The sequence below is a fragment of the Pyxicephalus adspersus genome, chromosome 8, assembly GCF_032062135.1.
Source record: "Pyxicephalus adspersus chromosome 8, UCB_Pads_2.0, whole genome shotgun sequence".
Lineage (NCBI taxonomy): Eukaryota > Metazoa > Chordata > Amphibia > Anura > Pyxicephalidae > Pyxicephalus > Pyxicephalus adspersus.
Window position 1 is genome coordinate 53,992,158 of NC_092865.1, and position 9,626 is coordinate 54,001,783.

Consider the following 9,626-nt stretch of genomic DNA (forward strand, 5'->3'; position numbering starts at 1 on the left):
GGGGGGGGGGGGCGGGCCGGCCAGAGCGGTGGACCACCAAAGAAATCTTTCCAAAATAGGAGTGGGCATGCATGCCCATTCATGAAAAAGTGGGTACCTTACCACCCATGCCTGCCCCACTACACCCTGTGGTATGTGGTATATCTTCTATGTTTAGGTTCATGGATGTTAGGTGCTGTGTAGGAGCAACACAGATATTTGTTACCTCTCACAGAGAAAACAAAGAATGGGGATCAGGGGATCCCCCACTATCATCTTGAAGAATGCCCATTCTATATCTTTTTAGAAAAATTTACCGGCAACCATTGCAAGATTTAAAAGCAAAAAAGTCCCCATACTATAAATAGTGAGAAAATAACAATGAGAGAAACACTTTCTAAAACTACCCAAATAATGGGCTTATGATTGAGCATAAGGTGGAGCAATCTAAAAAAGGCACGGAGCTTTTGTGGTACAAAGCTTAAAAAAACATCAAAAGTACATCAGAAAAGCTATTCATAAAAACAATATTGACACAAAAATGTCATACATTTGTAAATATAAGTATCATTTCCTGAATCAGTCCACAAATGAACAAAGGTATAAAGGTCACATTTTTAAACCAGATATTCACTGTAAGCCAACGCGTTTTGCAGGATGAAACCCGCTTCTTCAGGGGAAGGAGAAATATCAATATCAATTTTTTCTAGAGACTTTTGTTAGTGAATTTCAAAGTGAAATTCATCAACAAAACCCCAAATTGTAGAAGAAACACCTAAGGTGTGCTCCAAGAGATGGATGGAGAATAATTTTGGTTTGCAGATTAAATATGCTAAAAAGCAATAGAGCAGAGCCAAACACCACTGGCTCAAATGCAATTAGGCAGAGCTAAACAAAACATAAGTAGATGAAGCCAACTAGTGAACAAAACCGCCACTCATGTGTGAAGTTTCATAATCCAGAAAACCACATTATTTCGCCTTTGCAGTGACTCCTGCAGGTTCTAAGAGGTTATTACCCCCCAAACACACCTCCCTAAGCTAATAAACTGTTTACGCATTTCTGCCTGAGTTTTGAAGTATATCAGCAATACGGATATATCATTTAAAAAAATAAATAAGGAGCTTATCTCTTAGGTCAAGGAACAGAATGCAGGCAACTATTCAAAATGTTCTCAATTAAACCCAACACACAGCAGCCCCACATGACTGCGCTTTGTACTCTGGACTGTGGAAGCAATGTATTAATTCTTTGAAGTCCTCAATCTCTCCTCTTGTGGTTTCCCAAGCCGCCTTCCATCGCCCCCCGCTTCTTTTTATATAATCCTTCCACTTCCCTATCAGAAAGCCACAGACACCAGGCCCCTCGCTGAGTTTCTAGGATATTATTTCATCTGCCTTCTAATTTAACCTTTTGCCCTGTGCCTGCTGCAGCATCACCGACTGATCCCCTGAGACTTGTCCTAATGTGGACTGTCTGTTCCAGCATCACTTGGACAGGTACCGCCAGTTATTACAATTTAATAGAATCCTGTCTTCCTGCGATGATATGTAAATGTGACATGACTGCAGCAGACGAACATTTAAATGAGAATCAATCAGGAAAGGTAGATATGTAGTAAAAAAAAAAGTCTTTATGGAAATAATATTAATTGAGTTTGTGCAGTTCATTCTAATGAGTCAATAAGGGAAATGTAAGTGCTATGCTGACATCTGGTGGACAAATTGATAACTGTGCCCTGCTTTGTGACTGCAGTCACTTTCTAGGATTTTTTGGGTTGCCATTGCTAATCTGCTAAAATGACATTTATCATGGGAGTATAATGGAGGCTGGCATATATGAATTCTTTGAGAATGCCCATTTTTTGGCTGCTGTTATGTTCCTTTGGCACCCCTGGACACTGTACATTATGCCTGCCCCAGCACCCTTAATATTATACCTGACCCCTGCACCCTGTATGATACACCAAATTCCAGCACTCTGTACATTACACCTGATTCCCTGCATGCTGTGCATTACATCCTGTCCTGGAGCCCTGTAAGGTACATCTGTTCCCCTACACAATGTACACCTGGCTTCTCATTATAGAGCTCTACCTTTCTATTCCAACCTTTTGCTGAATTTCTGTGCATTACACCGGGCCACTGAGCTCTGTATGTTACATCTGACCCCTGCACCCTGTACACTACACCTGACCTCTGTACTCTGTATATTACATCTGACCCCCACACTCTGTACATTTCCCTTACTCCTGCACTCTGTATGTTACATATAGCTCCTGACCCCTGCACCCTGTACACTACACCTGACCTCTGTACTCTGTATATTACATCTGACCCCCACACTCTGTACATTTCCCTTACTTTTGCACTCGGTATGTTACATATAACTCCTGACCCCTTCACCCCCTACAGTACACCTGACCTCTGTAATCTGTATATTACATCTGACCCCTGCACCCTGTACATTACACCTGACTCCTCCTTTACAATCCAACCTTTTGGTGGGGGGGGGGCATTTATTTTTGATTATGCCCCTGCTAAAAAGTGATTTAGATTTCTCCTTCTAGCTTGCTTCTGCATTGGCCCTCAAACTTGATGGAGTTACTAAGTGGCTATAAAGAGGCTAATGGAGATCAGCAGCACTGGGATGTAATAAAGGATAATTGAAAAAAAAATAAGGTAAAAACAAATTTTCAAACAAATTGCACTTGTTTATGAAGCACAGTATTTTAATAAACTAAATTTATGGTTCCCATCTACTATAAATTAGTCCTTTTATTCATTAATCATTATCAAATGGGCCCATTTTAGACGTGGGACCTGGGGGGAAGCAGTTGTTTATTTCCTTTGTGTGGTTTTTGTTTGACAATGAATCACTGAGATGAAATACATATTTAATCAAGAACAATAGTTTCTTATGAGAAAAAAATTGTCTCCTTTGATTAGGAAAGTCATATGTCTTTTAGGGATTTCAGAGAAGAACTGAATAATTTATTATCAACATCCGGCTCTGAAGTGGGACAGAGAACAGAGTACTTGGCACAGCACTGCATCCACTTAACGGGCTCTACAAGCACTCTACATGTGTTTTCTCTTGATGTGACAGTTTATTTTACTGCATTCTACTGTGCTAACTGAGAGGGAACTATTCTAAAATACAGACAGGTTATATGTAATGTGTTCTAATATATATATATATATATATATATATATATATTTATATATATAAAGGTATCTCTGTACTTGTCACTCTCAGGTCTGTCAAAGATTTTTATATGATTTCTAGCATAAAAAAGAATGATCTGCCAAAAGGTTTTCCATTTTTAGAGCTATAATTCAAGTGGACCTCCTGATAAAGAAGAAGGTCCATCTACATTTCCGGGCTCCTTTGCCCTTCTTATAAGAACAGTGCCTTGTAACAGAAGGACCATTGTAGTTCACTGTGTTTCAGCACATGCTTGAAAACAAATCACATCTGCCACCTTCACCTAACAGCTTTGTCTTCAAATCCCCCCACGGCTCTTGTCACACTTATCTTTCTGACCTGACACAAGCTTACACCACTAGCTGCTCTCTTTGCTACCCCAATGATCTACTAATGACTTCCTTACTCATAACCTCTTCCCATGCACGACTCCAAGACTTTTTGTGGGCCTCCCCGACTCTTTGGAACACTCTAACTCAACTAAAACCCATCTTTTCTAACTTGCCTATTCGTCTTCTTCTGTCTCTTCACTACTTACCAACCATTCCGTATTCCAGGTTTGCTGATTCACCCAAGTTCTCCCATATTAGTCAATCTTCATCAATCTTGGAGTGTTATAATAAATCAAGCCCTTTGAGTGTAAATACACCCTAAAACCTTTATAGGGTTTAAATTCCTGTGTACCCATAAGGAGATACACCATTTCTAATATTTGTGTTTGGAAAACCTTTTACTTCCCCACAAGCACTGTTGCCATTGACAGGTGTCTGATTGGCCTGTTTGGTACATACAGCTGTGTATACAATGGTCCAGACATGTATCCTATAATATGACATCATACACCACTGTATAGCCGGGTTTATGGCTATTGACTACTAGAAAACATCATAAAATCAGTTAGTAAAGGCCATAAAAAAGATTTTCCGGAATGCCCTTGACTTGTGTTTGTGGTGAATACAACATGAGATGGGATGGGCCTGAAAAGAAACCGGAAGAAAAAGCGTTTGACAACCAGTCAATAGAAAAATAAACTGTTTAACAAATACCTACATTAAAGAATAATAAATGTAATATTATGCTTGCTGTAAGAAGTGAATGGTGGTGGATAAGAGGCAAACTTCTGCCTTAAGTTTGTATGTATGGTTTCTCATTGTTTTGTGTGGGTTTCTGCCAAAAAAAGTGCTTTAAAGCGGAAGTAAACTAAAAAAAATCCTCACTCACCTTTACTTTTGCAGATCCGTCAATCCCTCTGGAGGTTTTCTGGATTGGGTCCCGCATTGTCCTGAATTCCAACTTCAACCCAGCAAAGAGAAAGTGCCAGGCGTCTCCATCTTCTTTTCCCTACTTCCAACGTCACCCGATCTCGCACTGCCCGTAGGATCAGCATTTTTTTTTTCTCTATAGAGCTTGATCTTGGGAATGCACCAAAGGAGCAAACAAAAACCCCACCCCAAAAAATGACAGTATTTTTTACTTTATATAAAGGGTTGTCCTTATGTAAGGTAACAATTTTAGTTTAGGTCCACTTTAAGTCCCTTGAGCTCAAAGTGGTATACAAAATTTGAACCTTCCCTAGGACATAGAGTGGGATACTAAGCATTTCCTGCTTTATCCAAAACTAAAAAGAAAAGCCTTTTTCAGTTTAGGGTAGAGGAAGAAATGATAAAGCTATACACTAATGCAACATTTTCATGGCTCCAGATGCACATTCGTAATGGTCTTGGATGAGAGTCATTACTAAATAAAGGATTGGAACAATTCCTGCTGTTTTTGATTGGGGAAGATACAGCTTGACCCTCTCTCCATAGAAGAGAATAGTGATGTCTGTACAGAACTCACTGACTCCTATTATCACTATAAGGGATCACTAAAGCTACGTACACACTTCCAATTATTATCGTTGGTAAACGAACGACGAACGATCCTGCACGATATCTGCGAACGATCGTATAGCACCGATCCTGTACATACAGATAACGACACGATCGTTCGTAGATATTGTACACACAATAGATGCGATCGTTTGAACGATACAGGAAGTTACGTGCACCACAGGAAGTGAGCGAACGTTCGTTCATCACGCATGCTCAGACCATGGACGATCAATGAACGATCGTACACACGAACGATGGTCAACGATCGTCGTCCAATCCGATCCGCTGGTCCGGTCGTTCATTTCCAACGACTTTCCTCGTTCGTCGGCGTCGTTGGTTACTTTTTTTACGAACGATTTTTGCCCAATCGATCCTTCGTCGTTCGTTCGTCGTTCATTTTGAACGATAAAAATTGGAAGTGTGTACGCAGCTTAAGAGATCCCAATTACTAAAAGATCAATAAATCTCTGTATTGTATCAGCAATTATAAATGAGCATCTCTACAGTTTTAAAACCTTTGTGACATTAATATTGCTGTCTGTGCCCCAAAAAAGGATATTTCCCCCTCTACTTGTACCCGTCCTGGAGGTACTGATGAATGTTGGTCACAGCATGGAACAGTCTGTGTACCTAATATTTTTTGCTCCTCCCCTCTAGGTGCAGTGATTGTAACAGAGTCAGCCATCTACAATAACGATCATAAAAAGATAAGATTGTATTGTCTATATTTGTGATTGTTACAAAATGATAAAGTGACTTTAATTGTTATGACATAAGAGCCACCAATATCTTAATTTCCAAACTGGCATGCTGGCTGATTGGCTCCTCCAGGGAGTAAAGCTCCATACAAATTCTCAATTATAGTTACTGAAAATTCATTTCCAGCATGAGAAGAATAAATGAACATTTCACTGACTACACTGTTTTATGGAGGGGGAAGTAAGCTGCACCCCACAATGTTTCCCAAATAGGTCTTTAGTGATCTTGCATTAGGAACATTAAACAAAGTTCGGAGGCAGCTTTATCATTGCTAGACTTTTATCCAAGATGATGACAAATTTTATGTGTATGTGTGTGTTTAACAAAAAAATCTACCCTATAGCAGACAACAATTAAAAGATGGCAGAAACATACCTGTTCCCTGCCCTGTACAAAGCAAAAAACCCCTGCTATAAATACTATATCCACAGATCACAGTATATTGGTGTGGTGGTCAGGGGAAGAATGCCTCTTACATAGCTGGCCAGTGGGAAGAATACAGATAGCCCAAAAAAGATCATTGGTGTCACTTAAACCGACCCTGAGAGGCACAAATTTCTCAGAGGAACCCCCAGCAACCTCTGGAGGAACCCCTACTGAGAAATACTGGCATGATTCTTGTACACCAGCTTCAAACTACCAAAATTTGCATGATTTCAAAGGAAATATCTCTATTTTTGTATTGTTTTGACTGCTTATGGGTTTCTGTAGTTGCCAAAAGTTTCAATGACATCCTTTATTGGCTAACTTGCTATCCTTTGGGACCCATTAGGTTAGCACACGTGCCAGTCATGATACATCTTTAGTGAGCCCTTCGTCCAAACGTTGCTTTCCATGCCAATACCTCCACCACTCCCCATACTGTTCCCTTACTGACCCCCAGTATAGTTCTCCCAGTCCCTTTCCAGGTCTTGGCCAAGTCTGCCATTTGGCAGTTACTTATAATGTCAGTTTTGCACATGTGCTGGAGTTGCATCAGACTCCATTAGTACTGGTGTATACCGGTATGTAACAGAATTGCCCGAGGTTACTTTACACGACACATGCACTGCAGGATCTTTAGACAAGAAAATTACACTTAAAGGAACAAGGGGGAAACTTTGCATGTCCCTGTTGTCCAAAAGCTTTACCATCCAACAATTTGCTTATTTTTATTTTAAATGTTAATTTTTTATTGAGTTTTTAAAGAATACAAAAGAAACAAAACAGTATAAAGATTACCATATAGGTTAAAAAAAGGACGTAAGTAAATATAAACTATGTATTGTCATAGTAGACCTGTCATTGAATAAAGAAAACAGAAAAAGAAGATAGAGAGGAAAAGAAAGGAAAAACAAAGAAAATACAATGGCATATCAAACAAATATTAATGCTGAATACAGTTAGAATTTCACTAACATAAACAATATCGTCATGTGTTCATTTACATGGCGGAGGTAGATATGCTAATGCAAGCTCATAATGGTAGTTTTAGTGAACTTTCTGTATTACTTCAGACATATTAGGTGGAGTAGAATGGTTCCAAACATTAATTATGGAGATTCGTGCTGCAATATGAATATGATTAACTATAACTCTATATGTATATGAGAATATATCGATTCCCAGTTTAAGCAATGCTAACGCAGCATTAGGACTGGTCAAACATCCTGTTACCGTAGATATTAGAGCAAAAATTAAACTCCGGAAACGTTGTAAATTTTTACATTCTCAAAGCATACAGTATGTACATAGGTGCCCAACGCACCACACTTCCTCCAACACAAAGGAGAGTATTCTAACATAAACTTAGAAAGCCTATGCAGTGTTCTATACCAACAGAATAATATCCTTTGGTATTTTTCCCAATGGGTGCATCTTTTTATTTTAACATTAGTACAGCTTTTAAAACATTTCTTAACATGCCAGTTCATGGTTGTGCAACTGGAAGAGGAAACACAGCCAGACGCCATCAATCTTAAAGGAAACCATTGGAATTGGCCAAATATATTTATCATAATCAGGGTTTCTTGTGCTGGCAGCTGCACCAAGTAAAATTAGGATTATTGTATGTTGTATCATAACTATATCTGAAGATCTACTTTATGTTTCAGACCACTTTCATTATTGGCCTTGGCCTGTTCATTACTTATATGATTAGAATTTCTCTTTCTCACAGCTGGGTAAATAGGAAATATTGTTGTTGGCTATAAAACTCTTAATGTGTTTATACTGTAATTTATGATAAATGTCTAATTGTCAGTCTCAGATAGGAATAAACTACGTCATTGTTGCTAAATTTATTTGCTACAAAACTTTTTGCTGTTTTAGTTAAAATTGGTTTGAAAAAATGTACTTTTCTCTTTATGATGTTTTGAATGTTTAGTATAATTTTGTTTCATTTATTCATTGATTTTTGTTGTTGTGCTTCTTTTTTTGATCGTTGTTTATTTACTGAATGATTTCACTTTTTCATCTCCTTTTTGTACTTGTTTTTGACATATAACCAGAAGAATGTTTCAACAAGGTTTAGTAGGGATTGAGAGTATTCACTCTCTACTTTAAGTGATGACCAGTGGGATAATGCTTCCATTTTGGCCCACATACGCTGAGTTATTATGAGACTACAGTAGGCATCCTATAAGTTATATGCTACGCCTGCAAAACTGAATAAATGGTACCCTGGCACCTCGATTATATGATGAGGTGTCACCAATTGGTAGGCACAATGGATCTTGTTTGGTTGAACTGTCCGTTCATTACTTAGTTTTGGAAACATTAGTTTATTTGTTCATATTAGTACCTAGATTATGGGACTGCTATCTCATTTTCCCCACAAGGATGCCAAGTGTATAAAAAAAAAAACATACAAAAAGCTGCTTTTTTGCACAAAAAAACAGGTGCAGGATAGAAAAAAAGAATTCCAGTAAAGCCCATTGCACGCTTTAAAACCAACAAACCCACCTTAGCTTCACCTTCCCCTCTGGCTTCAATGCGTTTCTCCAAAACGCCAAAATGGTGCTTAAAAAATATTTTTTGCTGGAATTTTAGGTAAATAAAAACACTAAACTTTACTCATCCAAAAGTCTTAAAGAATCTGTAATGGATTTAGCCCAGGAAAACACAGAGCAGTCTAGTCTACAGAAGATTTATGGGTAGCCTGGCTGGAAACCGTCCATTATCAGCAAACGCATGGAGAGTAATTTCCTTTTAATGGCTCCGTTATCAGTCACTCAGAATGTTGCAGATTTTTTCCATGAATTTCATTTACATCCACATAGTTCCTGCTGGCAAATTGGCTCTGAGGGGGACCCAGACAACCAAATTGTTCAGCTGAAGGCCAATTTAGGATTTCTCTGGAATTGCATGGAAAAAATACTTATTACTGGAAACATACTAAAACTTTGTGTACATTTGGACAGACAGGTGAGGAATAAGAAATCTTGTTTCCTGATGACCTGATATCACTGGGGTAAATTCAACACTTCTGCCACCAAAACATAAATAGAGGGAACAGTTTGTTTCCCAACAGATATCCCTCGCACTGAAAAAATATCATTTCCTTTCTTCCTTAGTCTACAGAAATGACAAGTGAAGGTAAATCACCTATTGAAATATAAATAGCAAAACATTATTTATAACAGTTTTATTTCTTTACTACTATATCTAAAATGAAAGAAAAATAAATTTGACTTTCGATATATTTTTAAACAAAAAATGTAATTTAAGAAATGCTTAGAAAATTTTAGATGAAATTATAAATTATCAATAGGTTTACGACAATGGAGAAAAATGTACATGAGCCTTTTATGGAAACACAACGCAACA